The 16,864-nt window shown below is 38.6% G+C and overlaps 1 protein-coding gene across 5 annotated transcripts in view; it reads left to right on the forward strand.

Moving 5' to 3' along the window:
- Positions 1 to 16,864, forward strand: part of LOC128741568 (tumor necrosis factor alpha-induced protein 8-like protein) — a 46,485-nt gene that overhangs the window by 16,971 nt on the left and 12,650 nt on the right. For all 5 annotated transcript variants that reach the window (XM_053837489.1, XM_053837488.1, XM_053837486.1 and 2 more), the window contains one exon: positions 8,220 to 8,429. The gene's annotated coding sequence lies outside the window, so the exon portion shown is untranslated. The remainder of the gene's footprint in view (positions 1 to 8,219; positions 8,430 to 16,864) is intronic.

Consider the following 16,864-nt stretch of genomic DNA (forward strand, 5'->3'; position numbering starts at 1 on the left):
GGGTCAATTATTCATACAGGAACTTTTTTGTGTGTTGATAGTGAATATGAAACGACCGAAGGCTAACTAAGTAATTGAGATTACAATAGGTTCAATTACATACTTTTTGTCGAAAAACTTCGGCTCACTAATGGTAGGGCGTATAAGTTTGGTTACATCTAATTATATACCTTATCACGTCGACCAAAAATTTGCTGTGTAAGAAACATTCATAAACATCATTAAAATTATTAGATTAAAATATTGGTTTTCTACGTATGTCTAAATTGAGAACAACTTTTGCTTAATTCAATTTCCTGTTTGAACACAAAAAATATTTTAGCTTTTAATAATCAGTAGCATAATAACCATTATTCGTTGTGCTTACGATGAATAGAACCTATTTGCTACTTAAAAATCAAGTGAAATTTAGTAGGTTTGATAATGTCGGTTTTACATAATGCCGAATGGTAATTCTCATCTATTGAAAATCTTGATATCGGTTATAATAAAACTAACAGGCTGGTTTATTATGACAATAATTTCTCGATTATGGCGCAAACATTACACCATCGATGATGGCCATTGTTCTACCGTGTTTCGAAGTGATAAATCAAACTGTGTTTTCATAAGAAATGCCACAAAACAAGTTTCGACGGTAGAAAGCGATCATAATCGAGCTGCTGTGCATCCTAGTGCTGGCCAGTCATGCAGGACGTAGGCCTACAACTCACTCGTAGACGCACCGCTGCGCCGTCGGAATCGGAATGCTGTCGTTCCACATGATAGGGCAACAAAAGTGCGGTACTTTTGCGGTTACTCCCGTGGGCCAATGCGTACCTACCTATGCACATCGCTGACACTGATTGTAGGTACGCGTTGTATCTGCCGTTATCTGCCGATGCAGTTGTATCAACCTATAATATTAGCTAATTAGAGGCACAGAGGCCAACTGAGCACCGTTCGATATGCAACTGTTAGGCATATTTGAGTTTTGAATGGAAATTAATTTTATAAATATTTTGATTGATACCTGAAATTTATTATGAAACGGTACATACTGTTTGGAGATTTCTGAGACAGCTGGGAAATTGGCGACGAGTGGCCCAAATCGAATTGAATGGAGACGACTGTTTGAAACGACGACGACGAGGTCGTTGCTGTAAATTAAACGTTAACCGCTATAGCTAGCGAGCTAGCTAAAGTGACGAAAGAATTCCGTCGGTGTTAATTTATCGGCGGGTCATATGCGTTTCCGTTACGCTTGTGTGACGGTGTCAATTGAAATCTGCGGATCCCTCGGAGCCGGTATCGAAGGAAATTTGCGGTAAGGCTGTGTGTGGCTTACGCTGAAAGAAATAAGATCGGCTCTGGTCGTGGATACATGGTTTAATTCCTGATAAGTCGATCTTCCAAACAAGGGTGTGAAACTTCTCGGATTTCAATTTCAATTGAAACAATGTTTCTACCTTTCGGAAAAATATCTATTAAGTGACGGTACATTGCATTTGATCGATATCAAATCACCAAAGCAATCAAATTCGAGTGGTAGAATATACCAAGTATCATGAAGTTGTTTCCCTAGCAACAGGTTCTATAACATAACAAAAGTTCAATTTTTACACCTCATCCGATTCATTTTGAGTAACTTTCCCAAACAGTTGTCCGGTCGTTTTAGTAATTCAACCTTTCACAAATGCCAATAAAATCAACCAGTTTTTGTTCAACTTGTTCGATTTTCTATATCATCGAGAGTGAAGTAGGTACCTATAGGTAGGTATAAGTGAAAAACAGGCAGCGTAAAATGTGCAAATCGTCGTTTGCAGTCTGCATCGTCTGAACTGAGTACACGATTACACGCGGAGTGGAAATGGATTTCCACTCCAGCTGCCAACTCTGTCTGTGCAGGTTTTCCACCGAAAGCCGACAAGTGTGGCAGTGCATAGTAGGTAGTTTATCCCAGTTGGTCACGTGCCAGAAGCGATGCTGCAAAGACGTAACCTTGCTTTGCGAGCAACTATGCACTGGGTGCAACAGGTTTGCCCGATTGACCTGTCAGGTTTGATACCATTTGGAGATATATTAAGAAAAATAGGAGAGAACTTCTAGACTAGTTATTAGGATGTATACGAAACTATCGGAGCATAGTAAAAATGGTTGTGCCTTAATCCGCAGAACATTTTTTGGGTCATCGAAAAGCTATACCGCAGAAAATATTTTTTTGACGTAGGACTACGGCATACCGGAAGGTATCATTCCATAATTTAGATTCTAGGGCTTGTCTCTGTTTGGCTGTCGTTGAATCGTCTCTTCGTCGCCTTTTCTGCATCTATTTTTAGTCTTTCCGTCCTTTTTGACATTTTTTGTCACTTCTCTGGCGACTGAAGGTTCTTGAGCGTTTTTAGTGGAATACAAAGATTGAAATTAAAGAAAACTTTGAAAAACTTTGATTTTGAAAAGGAAAGGAAATGTCTAATGCGAAGAATGATTAATTGGATGAATTGGAAAATTTCGATATAAACCAAAAAGATATCGTGGCAATGGCAGGTAGTGTTCGCATCCACGTTCTTTCGGTCGATACCCGAAAGTTTTACTAACTAAAGTGCCGTCGCCAGTTATATAAGGTATTCTAATAACTAAATTAGGATACGAGATACGAAAGTGAAAACCTAAATTAAAAGTGGAATTCATCGTGAAGTCGTATTTTTGTCGTCTTTCGATTTTAATTTTCATCAGCCTTTTCGCCTATTTGTGATAACTTTTCCGCCATTTTTTCATTGTCTTTTCGCCGCCTCTTCACCATATGTTTGTCGTCTATTTGCTATCTTTTTGCCATTCTTATGTTGTCTTTACATTATTTTTTGTTGTTTTTTTCGACGTGGTTCGACTTTCGGCGTCTTTTGTCTTCCCTCTGTCTGTCTGTTTTATCGCTGTTTCATGATCGTTTTGCCATCTTCACGATCACATTTCCGTCGTGTGTTCGTCATTTGGTGGCCCCGTTTTTACATTTTTCGTCAACTTTTCGAACGCCTTCTTAACGTTGCGTTGTCGTCTTTTTAGTTGCTGTTTTGGCACCTTCATTTTGGCATCGTCATTCAGACGATTTTTTTTTCGTTTGTTATCATCTTTCCATAATTTTTTGTCGCCTTTTCATTACCTTTTTGGCACTTTTTCTCGCTGTCTGCGTTTGTTTTGAAGACAATCAAAACTGCCACAAAAGACGATCATTAAGGCTGTCACAGTGGCCTTTCAACCCTATTGGCATTCTTATAAAAAAAACACCCAAAATGTTGTTTTCTTTACCGTCATTTCATCGTTTTCTTTTGTTGTCTATATTCTTCATCCTTTTTGCATATTTGACCGGCATTTTGGCGCTTTTTAAATCATTTTTTGTCGCTGTTTCCCGTTTTTGTTGGTTTTTTGGCGGCTTTTTGCCATTTTAGTCGCTGTTTTGACTTCTTTTCGTCATCATGCTTTCTGCCGTATATTCGCCATTTTTTGCTTGCTTTTTTGACGCTCTATAAACGTCTTTTTATCGTTTTTTTTTTGTTTTTTTTATCGCTGTTTTGCTGTCGTTTCGTCGTCTTCACTCATCATCATTTTCAGGTTATTTCCGTTCATCCGTTATTTTTTCGAGCTTCGTTTTGACATTTTCGTTGATTTTTTCGGTGTCGATTTTTTGTTGCTGTTTTGGCATCTTTTTATCGTCTGTTCTTTGTTTTTTTATTGTCATCTTTTCGTGGTCTTTTGTCATCGTTTCGTAGTTTATTTTGTTGTCTTTTCGTCTATTTCTCGTCAATTTTATCGACACCTTGTTTGTTGTCAAGACAAAAACAAGCTGTCTTTTTACTGTCTTTTCGTCGTCTTTCTGCCGTATATTCGCTATCTTTTCGTCATCTTTTTCGCGTATTTTGTCACCTTTTTAAAGCTTTTTAAATTGTTTTTTTTCATGTTGCTTTTTGTTCCTGTTTTACCATCTTTTTAGCGTCTCTTCATCGACTTTTCTGCATTCATTTATAGTCATTTCGTCATCTTTTTGCTGTCTTTTCGATACCTTTCCACATTCTTTTTGTCGTCTCTTCTATTCGTAACTTTTTGGCATTTCTCTGCCATATTTCTGTCGTCTTTCAATGGTCTTTTGCCACCATTTCAACGTATTTTCGTCGTTTTTTTTAGTCTGATTTTTCGAGCTTCGTTTTTGGCACTTCGATGATTTTTTCAGTGGCATTTTGACATTTTTGTCGGTATTTTTGTTGCTGTTTTGGCATCTTTTTGTCTTCTTTTCTTCGTTTTTATTGGCATCCTTTCGTTGACTTTTGTTATCGTTTCGCCATTCATTTTGTTAATTTTTCGTCTACTTCTGCAATTTTATCGTCATCCTGTTTGCTGTCAGGACAACAAATAGCTGTCTATTCGTCGTCTTTTAGTCGTATATTCGCCATCTTTTCGCCGTTTTTTTTGCGTATTTTGTCGTCTTTTTGAAGCTTTTTAATTGATAACAAAAAACATGTTCGCTTTTTGTTCCTGTTTTACCATCTTTTTATTGTCTCTTCATCGACTTTTCTTCATCTATTTATAGTCATTTCGTCATCTTATTTTCTTTTCGATACCTTTTCACATTCCTTTTGTCATCTCATTAATTTCTTCTATTCGTAACTTTTTAGCATTTCTCTGCCATTTTTCCTGTCGTCTTTTAATGGTCTTTTGCCACCATTTCAACGTATTTTCGTCGTTTTTTTAAGTCTGATTTTTCGAGCCTCGTTTTTGGCACTTTTCGATGATTTTTTTAGTGGCTTTTTGGCAGGTTTGTCGGTATTTTTGTTGCTGTTTTGGCATCTTTTTGTCTTCTTTTCTTCGTTTTTATTGTCATCTTTTCGTTGACTTTTGTCATCGTTTCGCTGTTCTTTTTGTTATTTTTTCGTCTATTTCTTCAATTTTATCGTCATCCTGTTTGCTGTCAACGCAACAAAAAGCTGTCTTTTTACCGTCTTTTCGTCGTTCTTTTGTCGTCTTTCTGCCGTATATTCGCCATCTTTTCGTCGTCTTTTTCGCGTGTTTTGTTACCTTTTTTAAGCTTTTTATTTGTTTTTTTATCATGTCATTTTGTGTTCCTGTTTTACCGTCTTTTTGTTGTATTTTCGATACTTTTTCGCATTTTTTTGTCAACGTATTTTCGTCGATTTTTGACTTTTTTGTCGTTTTTCACTGGATTGTACGTTTCCATCATCTTTTTAATTTTGACACCTCTCCGACACTTTTAAACGCCTTTGCTCGCGTTTTTGTTTGCCTTGTCCTATTTCGTTTTGGCCTCTTTTCGTCATCGTATTGTTTTTTCGATGCCTTTTCGTCATCGACACGGAGATCTTTTTGTTGTTTTTTTGTCATCTCTCTGTCATATTTTTGTTCTTGCTTTGCACCGCTTATTGTCGACTGTTTTGTTGCTATTTTGGCGTCTTTTTGTCATCTTTAGTCGTTTTATCTTCAATTTTGACATCTTTTCATCATCTTTTGTCCTCGTTTTGCCGTTTTTGTAGTCTCTTGATCACTTTTGTCAAATTTTTCCCTTTTCATTGTCGCGTTTAGCATGTTTCGGCGACCTTTGAGACGCTTTTAAAACCTCTTTTGACGTAGAATTACGTCTTACCGCAGGGTGTCAATCCAAAATTTGGATTCAAGCCAGCGTCACGAAAGAATGAATGATTTTGAGCACTAATAGCTCTTCCAATTTAGAACGGATTTTGATGGTTCGCGGTGGCTCGCGTACCATTTGATTCACAAAAATTACAGCAATTGTATGGCTTTCTTGAAAAGAGTGTTTTCTAATCGCTAAATTTAGTGAAAATCAGCAGAAACTCGACGGACGACGATTAGATTCACCAATTAGATTGATAATTGTCAGTGCGGAAGAACGTACGCTAAATATAGTATTATTTGATTTTTGTTGAAATCAGAACAAGAAATGTCTCTTATTAATGGCAGTAACATATGAAAATTTAATTCTTTTTCCTAGAATTTTGTTAATAGTTGGGTATATAAGGGAGATTTCTATTCTAAAAAACAGCAATAATTCTAATTGAGGGCTCGCTAATTGGACGGTTCTTTAATTGGGTGTTCGTTAGTTGGGTCATTCCATGAATGTCAAAATTCTATTGAACTTTTGAATCTAGAAATTTCTAACAACTGTCAGCAGTGCAGTCAGGAGTCCAGTCGTGACCCAAATAACGAATTCAGGCTGTATTCCGATTTTGGCACTGATAAAAATATTTGTTTTTCGCATCACAAAGTACCCAAAATACATTACAAAAATACGAAACAATTATTTAGCACTATTATTTACTTAGCGGTATTTTACGCCACAAATAAGTCAATATAGTCTGAAAACTTTCCTTCAACATTCAAGGTGTCTTCGCAAAAACCCGCCTAACGTAGTTCTACGCCAGCAACGCGTTTGTGTCTGGAATACAACCATTCTGATTTTTATCATGTTTTTGTTCTTTTTATCACTGTTTTGGCGTCTTTGCACTGCATTTTCAGGTTGTTTCCTTCGTATTTTTCTTGTTTTTCGTTGTCTTTTTGTCGACTTTTCATCGTACTCGTATTTCGTCATCTTCTCATCACCTTTCAATTTTTTAAATCTCTCGAACGAAAATTCGCATTTTGCCATACACCAACGGGGTATGTTTTGTCGTTCTTTCGTCGTCTTTAGTCGTTTTATGTTTGATTTTGTCATCTTTTCACCATCTTGTGTCGTCGTTTCGCCGTTCATCGCTTTTTTGTCAATTTTTCGTCATTCTGTTGATTGTCAAGGCAACAAAAATGTTACCTTTTTACTATTTTTTCATCGTTTTTTCATTGTCGCTATAACTTTTGACGCTTTTTAAAGCGGCTTTTGTCATATTTTTGCTCTTTTTGTGGCTGTTTTGGCGTTTTTACACCGTATTTTCATGTTGTTTCCATCATATTTTTGTCGTTTTTCACTGTCTGTCAACTTTTCGTCGTATTTTTTCTATCTTTTCATCATTTTTTAATTTTTATCGCATTTTCGTTCGCATGCTTGTCATATTGCAACCAATATTGAAAATTAAGTCTTCTCTTTCTGCAATGCAACGCAATGATAAATTTATTAATTTTCTTATTTTTTGTTTCCATGCAAATAATTTGATAAGCAAGCTCCTAACTCTTTAAACCCCAACTTTGCGTGGTCCTACGTTAACACGGTGGTAGTGTCTCGGATACAACCTTCAACTTTTTTGTCACACGAATCGGACAAAATCCTAAAATCAATAAAACAACACTATGAGAAAATTATATCGCGTCATACTACCTATCATATACTTCTGTCACGATGGCAATTAGTGCATAAAACATTAGAGGTGCTAAAATCCTACCGGTCCGGTCCTCGTACCGTGATCGTGATCGGACCATGGCCGGTTGGTGTGCGGCACACCTAATAATTTCCTTGTCACGCCAGTCGGTGTTCCGTTCGAGCTGATTAGCCAACTTGCCAGCCAAACCACCAAACCAACCAACGGTTCCAATAGCTATCTATTTGCATATTTGAAAACACTGAAATAGATACGGACGGCAATGGAAAATCGAACTCGATACGTTTGACTTTCTATGACTTTCATTGCACTTACGTTGGAAGGCACGAAGTTGATTCCGCGTTCTCGTATAGTAGACCGTCGTCGTCGTCGTCGTCACGTTGCTCGATACCTTCAATTTTCCGATTCGAAGGGTACCTACGTTTGTCGATGGTAAACTTTTTCCACGTAGTTTGGTCGTCTAAAAGTAAATGAGAATTTCAAAAACAGACAAATACTAATTAGCGTTATTAGCTTCTGAAGAGAAGAAATATAAATATTCCAAAAAACTGGTACGACTGGTACTAAAAACTGGTATTCAAACGAACGAAAAGGTATTCTAATATTGCAATATTGGACCAAACGTTGTTTTTACTCTATTACTTACTGCAACACCGCAGCGTGCAGTGTGGGACAAACTGCAATGGAGCCAACTAACGTATTGATTTTCTGTTTCGTTGAAAAATTGAAGGGGATATCGGATGGAATTCGAACGGACGTACGTACATGTAAGCTATCGTCGTTGGCAAACATATAGGGTTATATGAAGCGAAAGGATTGAGTAAAATAATATTTTACAGTGTGAAACTTCTATGAAAAGCCAATTCAATTCAGTATAATGTTTCCCTTTCTCTTCCTTGATCTTCCCTTCCGCAGGGTATCCGCAGCGCTGGTGGGATGTCGTGAACCAGTTGAAGAAAGTTGCATTTCCATAAAGTGGCCTGAAACTTACTCGTAAAAGTGTAACTAAACAACCAAACAAAGGAACGAACTGTCTAGGAAGAGCTATGAGCGCTGCCAGCATACTAGAACTGCAGACGTGGATTGTGTACCAGAGAATTGCAGCCGAATGTGCCCACTGTTTGTGTAAGTATTATTCCCTTGCTTTTGATTATTCCCCAGTGGCAAATTTTTCCTCTGATACATGTGATGGGAGGTCTAGGAATGATAGCAAAACTTCCACTTAGCAGCTGTGTGCATTTGGTTTATACAATACACGAAAGGCTCTGAAAGTCAGGGCTTGATTTTATCATAAAAAATTGATGCTACTTATTGTTTCATAATTTTTCTGCCTACGTTATCATCTTTTTTCGTTTCCTTTTTTGTCGACTTATACTGGCCAGGTATTTTTACTTTACTTAAGGGAAGTGAATTCATTCGATTTCCGTTCTTCACAAAAACACATTTTAGCGCCAAGTGTTTTTCACTTTCTTTTAACTTTTTTCCCCAAAGACTCATTCACTACAAAGTTTTAAAGGCAACTCACATGAAATACTGCACCAGAAGGAATACAAATGGAAAATGCTCAGCTCAGCAATATTAGCGAGGCGAAATCCTGTAGTTCGATTTATCAACTTTTATTTCGTTTTTACGAAAATATTTTCATCAAAATTTGTAGCGTTTGAAGGCCTGGCTTCGAATCATGAAGATGCAATGATGACTGCCGTGGTCACATTATACTCAAAAAAATAAACAAATGATTTTTTCTGGTTGGTTTTGCATTCCATGGCATGAATAGAAGCGGTATCATTTGAATACTCACGGGAGCATGCCGAACCATTTTTGCGTTCGTGCCCAGCGCGAAGGGTTAACGAATATATTCTTGTAAAGTTTTTTTTGTGCACAGTTCGTGATCGGCTCGAATGGATTAGCTGGATAGTAGGGCAATGCATTTAAGGGCACATAGACGACTATAAATTTCGGAAAAATCACTTTTTTCTAATTTCATATTTCGAATCTTAATATTGACTTTGCCGCTTATTTTGATACTAATTTTCTAATGATGCGACCGCGGGAAGTGGATGAAAAACGATTATTTTACGCACAAGTATTCCAGTGCCGTGCTTAACAAACTCAACGAAAGAAAATGTCGAAACTCCTGTAAAATGAACCGTGGGCAAGTTCGATCATAGAGGAAATGACTCCGAAGAAATCGTCTTATTGCTCTCCAAAAAATACATTTTAAAACTCAAAAAATTTCAAGTAAATCTTCGATTAAATTCAAATAACTTTATCAAGCTGACCGTTTCAGGGCTGTCCAGCCCTGTTCCGTTCCGTCCGAACGTAATCTGTGCTGTCTGCTTCCTTATTTGCGAGCTGCAACCGCGACCGCGACCGTGACCGCCGCCGGGGCACCGTATCAAAAGAAGAATATCTTTTAAAACTAGCGATAAATGCGATACAAGAACTTGCGAAGAAGATTTGCGACAGAGTGGACGACAGAAGAAAGTAATGAAATAAATGTGTTTATAGTATCCAAACAGATTGGTACAAAACGTGAACGCTAAATTACGAAAGTGTTCCGTTCCCACGCATCACATCTTTACAACGTGCCCACGCATCACATTTTCATTGATTTCAAAGCAGCATACGATACAGTCGATCGAACCCAGCTATGGCAGATAATGCACGAATACGGCTTTCGGATAAACTGACGCGACTGATCAGAGCTGTCATTGGATCGAGTGATGTGTTTCGTGCGCATCTCGGGGATACCCTCGAGTCCCTTTGAGACGCGGCGAAGGTTGGGACAAGGTGATGGCTTATCCTACATGCTGTTCTGTTCAACATCGCTCCATTGGGGGTGATCGGACGAGACACGATTTTTACGAAGGGTAGACAACTTGCAGGGGCTCTGCAGATGACCTTGCTGTCATAGCCAGAAGCTTTGCAACGGCGGATGCAATCTACGTCAGACTGAAAGTGGAGTCTAGGAGAATTGGGCTCAAAATAAATACGTCGAAGACCAAATTTGTGAAAGGAAGGGACTCAGAAAGAACAACCGCGCATCTCCCGCGGACGGTAACCGTTGACGGTGATGAACTAGAAGTGTTAGATAAATTCGGATTTTTGGGATCGCTGGTGACTGCGGACAACAATACTAGTAAGAAGATCCAGCGGTGCATTCAAGCGGCTAAATCGGGCCTACTTTGCCCTTCGCAAAACGCTACGGTCAAGAAGCATACGCCGTCAAAACCCTTAACAGACCGTTAGTTCGTTATGAAGTTGGAGCTGTGACATTGCTCACGGAGGTCGTACGCGCCATTGTCGTGTTTGAGCCGAAAGTGCTACGGACGATATTTGGCGGAGTACAAACTGAAAACAGAGAGTGACAGAGACATGTAAACACAAGCTACAAGCATTGGTAGCTACGCTTAACAAGTATATATATGCTTGACCGCATTTCAAGGTCAAGACTAAAAACACGAAGTTGGTCTAACTTTTTCGAGCCAATATTTTTTTGATTTCCTCCAAGAATCGGTTAAGGGTTTTTTTTATGTATTTGATAAGTTTTGAAGGACTTGGCTGTGCTGTTGAGAAATCTATAATTTTTGTCAGTGGAAAATTGTTTTTCAACGTTTTATCCATTTTATCCATCATTGTAAAGTACTATATAAGTAAGTTAAAGGCTTTTGAAATATGCGTTGTGCATTTTTATGCTTTATATTGGGCTGACGGTCAAATAAACATTGGCGTCCCTACCGGTCGCTATTGTCTTGTCTTGGCCATCATTTTCGACAGAAATTGGTCTAAATTTAATGCTTGATGTTGGAAAAATACCATATGTACAAAAATATGGATTTTATTTTTATTATTGTAAAAACGAAAAATGTCTCAACCTGCAGCAACAATTTTTTTCGCGAATTTTAAGGACTTCCACGGAAACGACCTGAAATTATTTTTCTAAAATCAAATTATTGCAATTTATTCTGTATAGACAATAGAAATACCTTTCCATTTGAAATAACTCATGATATGATACTGTCAGCTGGAAAAAACACTGAAGCGATCGTATTTCCCTGGACCTGACGGTATCCCAGCGGTGGTAGTCTTCGCTCGTTGAGCAATGACGTTAGTGGAGCCTTTGTGCCTTATACTCAACAAATCGTTCGAGGATGAAAAATTGACAATGATCGATAAGCAGTCACTCATGTTTCCTGTTTTCAAAAGCCGGAATGTTCGCAATTATCGGGGTCTTTCTACTGCATCGAAATTAATTGAAATAGTAGTGAGTAGTTTTACTGACCACCAAGGATTTGTGCCTGGTTGATCTGTAAGCATGAACCTTATGGATTTTAGGTCTACCTGTTTCTCCCACATGGAACAAAAAGCGCAAATCGCGTAATCTATACTGATCTGAAAGCAGCGTTTGATCGTATTGACCATAAAAGACTACTACAGAAAATTTCGCGACTTGGCGCACCCTGGAATTTCACGGAATGGCTCAGATTTTATTTATACGACAGAGTTCTGCTTGTGCAGCTTGACTGGTGTTATTCTTTCCGGTTTACTAATTTGTCGGGTGAGCCTCAAGGCAGCAATATGGGACTTCTCCTGTTTGTGCTGTTTTTCAACGATATCACCTTGATGCTTGGAGTTGAATGCAAGCTAATGTACGCTGATGACTTGAAATTGTATTCACCGGTTCGCTCTATAGATGATTGCATGCGGTTTCAGAAGCTTTCGGATATGTTCGCAAACTGGTGCAGCAAAAAACTGGCTGGTCATCAGCTAAGTAATGATTTTCCATCGCATCGCTAGTCCGATCTTCTTCAACTATCAAATAAATGTACATGTAATTTTAAGTGTCGACCAAGTCAATGACCTCGGAGTACTGCTTGATGTCAAACGGACGTTCAATTTATATCGAACCACGGTAATATCAAAAGCTATCAGGTCAGCTTGGCTTCATCACTAAGATTACCCGTGATTTCAGCGATCCTTACGGCTTATGCTACGAGACTTGCCTTGATTCAGCAAATCTTCCACCGCACCCTGATAGTTGTCGTCTTCTGGATCTTCAAACACTCGAGCGGCGTAGAAAAGATCTTAAATAGTGAGATCGATCCGAGCGTCGCAACGCTCCCGCTGATCAAGCGGACTTCTGCAGCCTAGTTTCCATCGAACCACTTTTAGATGCTACGAACCAATAACTGCCTGTATTTAAACTTTCTCTACAGTTGAAATCCTCTTTGAGTTCCGCGAACCATCACATAAGTTCGCACATAAATTTAAATTAGCTAATATTAGTTTTTTATAAGCATAACTAATCTATACCTATAAAAAAGGACTTCTGTCTGTCTGTCTGTCCGTATGTTCCTTATAGAATCGAAAACTACTGAACCAATCGGCGTGAAAATTTGCATGTAGAGGTTTTTGGGGCCAGGAAAGGTTTTAGTGATGGTTAGAGACCCCTCCCCCCACTAAGAGGGGGAGCTCCCATACAAATGAAACACAAATTTCTGCATAACTCGAGAACTAATCAAGCAAATGGCATGTGGGTGTTTTCGGTGACAAGAATTTATTCTATGGTAAATTGAGACCCCTCCCTTCTTTATAAGGGGAATTATAACTCCTCTCCCCTTTCCGCTGCCATACAAATTTCCTCATAACTCGAGAACTAATCAAGCAAATGGAACCAAATTTGGCATGTGAAGGTTTTCGAGGGAAAGAAAATTTTCTATGGTGAATTAGGACCCCTCCCCACTTTAAGAGGGGGGGGCTCCTGTACAAATGAAATACAAATTTCCTCATAACTCGAGAACTTATCAAGAAAATGGAATCAAATTTGGCATGTGTGTTTTTGGAGACAAATTTTTTTTCTATGATGAATTGGGACCCCTCCCCACTTTAGGAGGGGGGGCTCCTATACAAACGAAATACAAATTTCCTCATAACTCGAGAACTAATCAAGCAAATGGAACCAAATTTGGCATGTAGGTGTTTTTGGAGGCAAGAATTTTTTCTATGATGAATTAGGACCTCTGCCCACTTTAGGAGGGGGGGGCTCCTATACAAATGAAAAACAAATTTTCTCATAACTCGAGAACTAAACAAGCAAATGGAACCAAATTTAACATGTAAGTGGTTTTGCAGGCAAGTTTTTTTCTATGGTGAATTGAGACCCCTCTCCTCTTTAGAAAGCGAGTTATGACCCATCTCCCCTTTAAGAGGGTGGGCTTCCATACGAATGAAATGCAAATTTCCTCTTATCTCGAGAACTAATCAAGCAAATGGAACCAAATTTGGCATGAGGGAGTTTTAGATGGCGGAAATTTTTTCTATGGTGAATTACGACCCCTTCCCCTTTTAAGCGGGGGGGGGGGGGCTCCCATACAAATGAAATTCAAATTTCTTTATAATTTGAGTACTAATCAAGCCATGGAACCAAATTTGGCATGTGGGAGTTTTAGATTGCAGAATTTTTTAATGTGGTGTATTACGACCCCTTCCCCTTTTAAGAGGGGATCAGCGTATCTGCGTATCCATCATTTTATACTGCACGTTATTGTATGTTAGCTTTTTGACTGCATAGGTGTTGTAAATTGGCATCCAAAATTGTATTCAAATTCTTCGTGTCGGTAATTAGCTGTAAATTAGCATTGTCAGCACTATAAGAAGGTTATCAGTAAAATAGCTGTATATTTTGCCAAAATAGCATTTAAGGCGACTTAAATGCTTATTGGCCTATATTTGAATAGCATTGGTGATGCTTATTGGTTACCTGGGATGCTTTCATAGTTACGTAACTGCCAAAATGAATCATCTAAGGTTGAATTCCTCAGAAACTTGCAAAACTCGAGATTGTGACAAAGATCATCCGAGATTCATGATTTATGTACAACATAGGTTAATTTGTGGCAATACGAAGTTTGTCGGATCAGCTAGTATTCAATAGAACAATTATGCCAGTTGAATTTAACATTAACAAAGAAACAAATCATTCAATTTTAAAATGCTGATAGAATAGCGGCGATAAAAAAATTAAGGGTGCCTGTGCTTTAACCCAATCCCTCCTAGGTATAAACGTTAGTTCCGCCAATGGAAAAATGGGTTTTTTTAAATTTGAATTCTGAACCGTTCACCAAGGTTTTATCTACCGCCCGGACCATGTTCACTGCAGATCTTGTCTATTGAACAGATTTTTTCGTGAGTAAAAATGATTTAAACGAAGAGAATTGATAAATTTTTTACCAAAAAAGTAGATTAAAAAAGTGAAGATTTCGTGATACGTTACCAATATGAAAAAATCCGATTTTTTCGATCTATTTTCACTACAACCCCTCCTTGTAAAGTGTCCCCGCCCCCTTTCGCCAAGCCTCTATTTATAATTTTCTCATTCAGCTCAGTAAATTGCCTTTCTAAAACATCTAAAAATTTGAAAGTCCATCTAGTTTTCCATCTAGCTAAAATATAGCAGTTTAAATGTTTGGGGTCAAACCGAACCTAATGTACAGCCAACGTAAGTATTTTGACGTAGGATTATGTCTTTGTTTACTATACTGGGACTGTGTAGCACTTTGTGAAAACGAAAATGGATGTGTAACGTTTGAATGAAAGATTTCAAATGGTAATAACTACTTAACTACTGAACGAAACTGAACAATTTATGTGTCGTTGGATAGATAAAATGTCCAGCAATTTTATGGACGGGGTAAGAGAAGAGGGTGTAAGAGGGGGGGGGGGCTCCTATACAAGTCAAACACAAATTTCCTCAAAACTCGAGAACTAATCAAGCAAATGGAACCAAATTTGGCATGTGGGGGTTTTAGAAGGTAAATTTTGTTTCTATGATGTACGGAGACCCCTCCCCTCTTTAGGAGGGGGAGTTTCCACGCAAATGAAATACAAATTTCCTCATAAATCTCGAACTAATCAAGCAAATTGAATTAATTTGACCAAACCTCGTGATTTTAGTCATGACCTTGAAATGCGGCCATGTATATATTAATATATTATTATATAATATTAATATATTAATATATTAATATGTATATATTAATACACGATGGTTCTACGTTCTACAATTGATGAAGGGACGGTAAGGGAAAGTAATGAAGAGAGATTTTTTGGGAATGCACAGGGGAAAGAGTGGAAAGGAAAGGGGGAAGGGGGGTAATAGGTAGCTACGCTTAACAAGTTGTCGTTGTGACTCCTACCTTTTGTCCAATGCTGGAAGGTGCATGGGTCGAACCAAGCTATAATCTGAGATTATAACCGGATTCGAACCCACAATACCCGCCAGGGCCGTTTTTTTCTGCTGGACTAGCATAGGGAAAGAAACCCTCACTCGAGTTGTTTACATTTTGCAGATTTGCCCTTTTGGTGCCGATATGCCAGAAATGCAGTTTACATTAGTCTTTGATCTAATGATCTGATATTGTCCTACGTCATCCTTTCGTACAACCCTTGGGCTGTATACCTTGTAGTTTTTTGCATAGACAGACAGAAGGTTAAATTTGGTTGAAATCTTTCGCTTGCGTAGATTTTCTCTGATAGCAAAGACAATGCTCGAATGTAGAAGAAGGACCTATGGACTGTAGATCCGTAGATCACTGGTTCAGAACCGGTTCGAAGGACTAAAATGTAGTTTTTCCCTGATAGCAAACGACACAAAAAATGCTTACCAACGTAAGAAGGACGATTCTTCCGTTATTATTTGCTAGGAAACTTCAAGGCCACTGTTTCAGACCAACAGAGCACGATCTTTTACCGAAATAATAACGCAATCTATAGCTATTACTTAAACTATATAGTCGGTGTTAAATCAGATCAGACCAAGTCGCAAAATTAAAAAAAATTAGAATCAAGAATTTGCTAACAGCCAGAACCATGAGATGCTTCGATCTGGGAGCATACGCCGCCGCACAAAACTGACGATGTACAAAACGCTAATCAGACCGGTAGTCGTCAATGGACTTGAGACAGTAACTTCGCTTACGGAGGACATACATGCCGTATTTGAATGAAAGGCGTTGCGGACTATTTTTGGCGGAGTACAAACGGAAAGCGGAGAGAGGCGGAGGTGTATGAATCAAGAGCTACAGACACTCTTTGGAGAGATTCCCATCGTACACCTGGCGAAAGTTGAGAGATTACGGTGAGCCGGCTACGTCACAAGGATGCCAGACGACTGTGCAGTGAAATCCGTACTCTTCAAGAATCCCACCGGCACCAGGAACAAAGGGGCCCAACGTGCTAGATGGCTCGACCAGGTTGAAGCCGATTCGCGTGTGTCGAGGCGTGCAACGAATTGGCGACGAGTAGCCCAGGACCGAGTACAATGCAGAGGAATTCTTGATACGGCAAGAGCCAGCGTACAAACCATACAGAGCAACAAACTTTGAACGCGTTTTTCTCGAAATCAGAATTTTGTCACTTGGTTCGGTCTAACTTAACGCCGACCAGATTTAACTATCTATATTTGGATAAAATGTTTATTAGAATTCACGAGCTTGAGAAAAATGCTTTTTGTTCAGACTTCAGGTTGTTCGAGAATATGAAAATTTTCATTTCGTCTA

This window comes from Sabethes cyaneus, chromosome 3 (genome assembly GCF_943734655.1).
Source record: "Sabethes cyaneus chromosome 3, idSabCyanKW18_F2, whole genome shotgun sequence".
NCBI classification, from domain to species: domain Eukaryota; kingdom Metazoa; phylum Arthropoda; class Insecta; order Diptera; family Culicidae; genus Sabethes; species Sabethes cyaneus.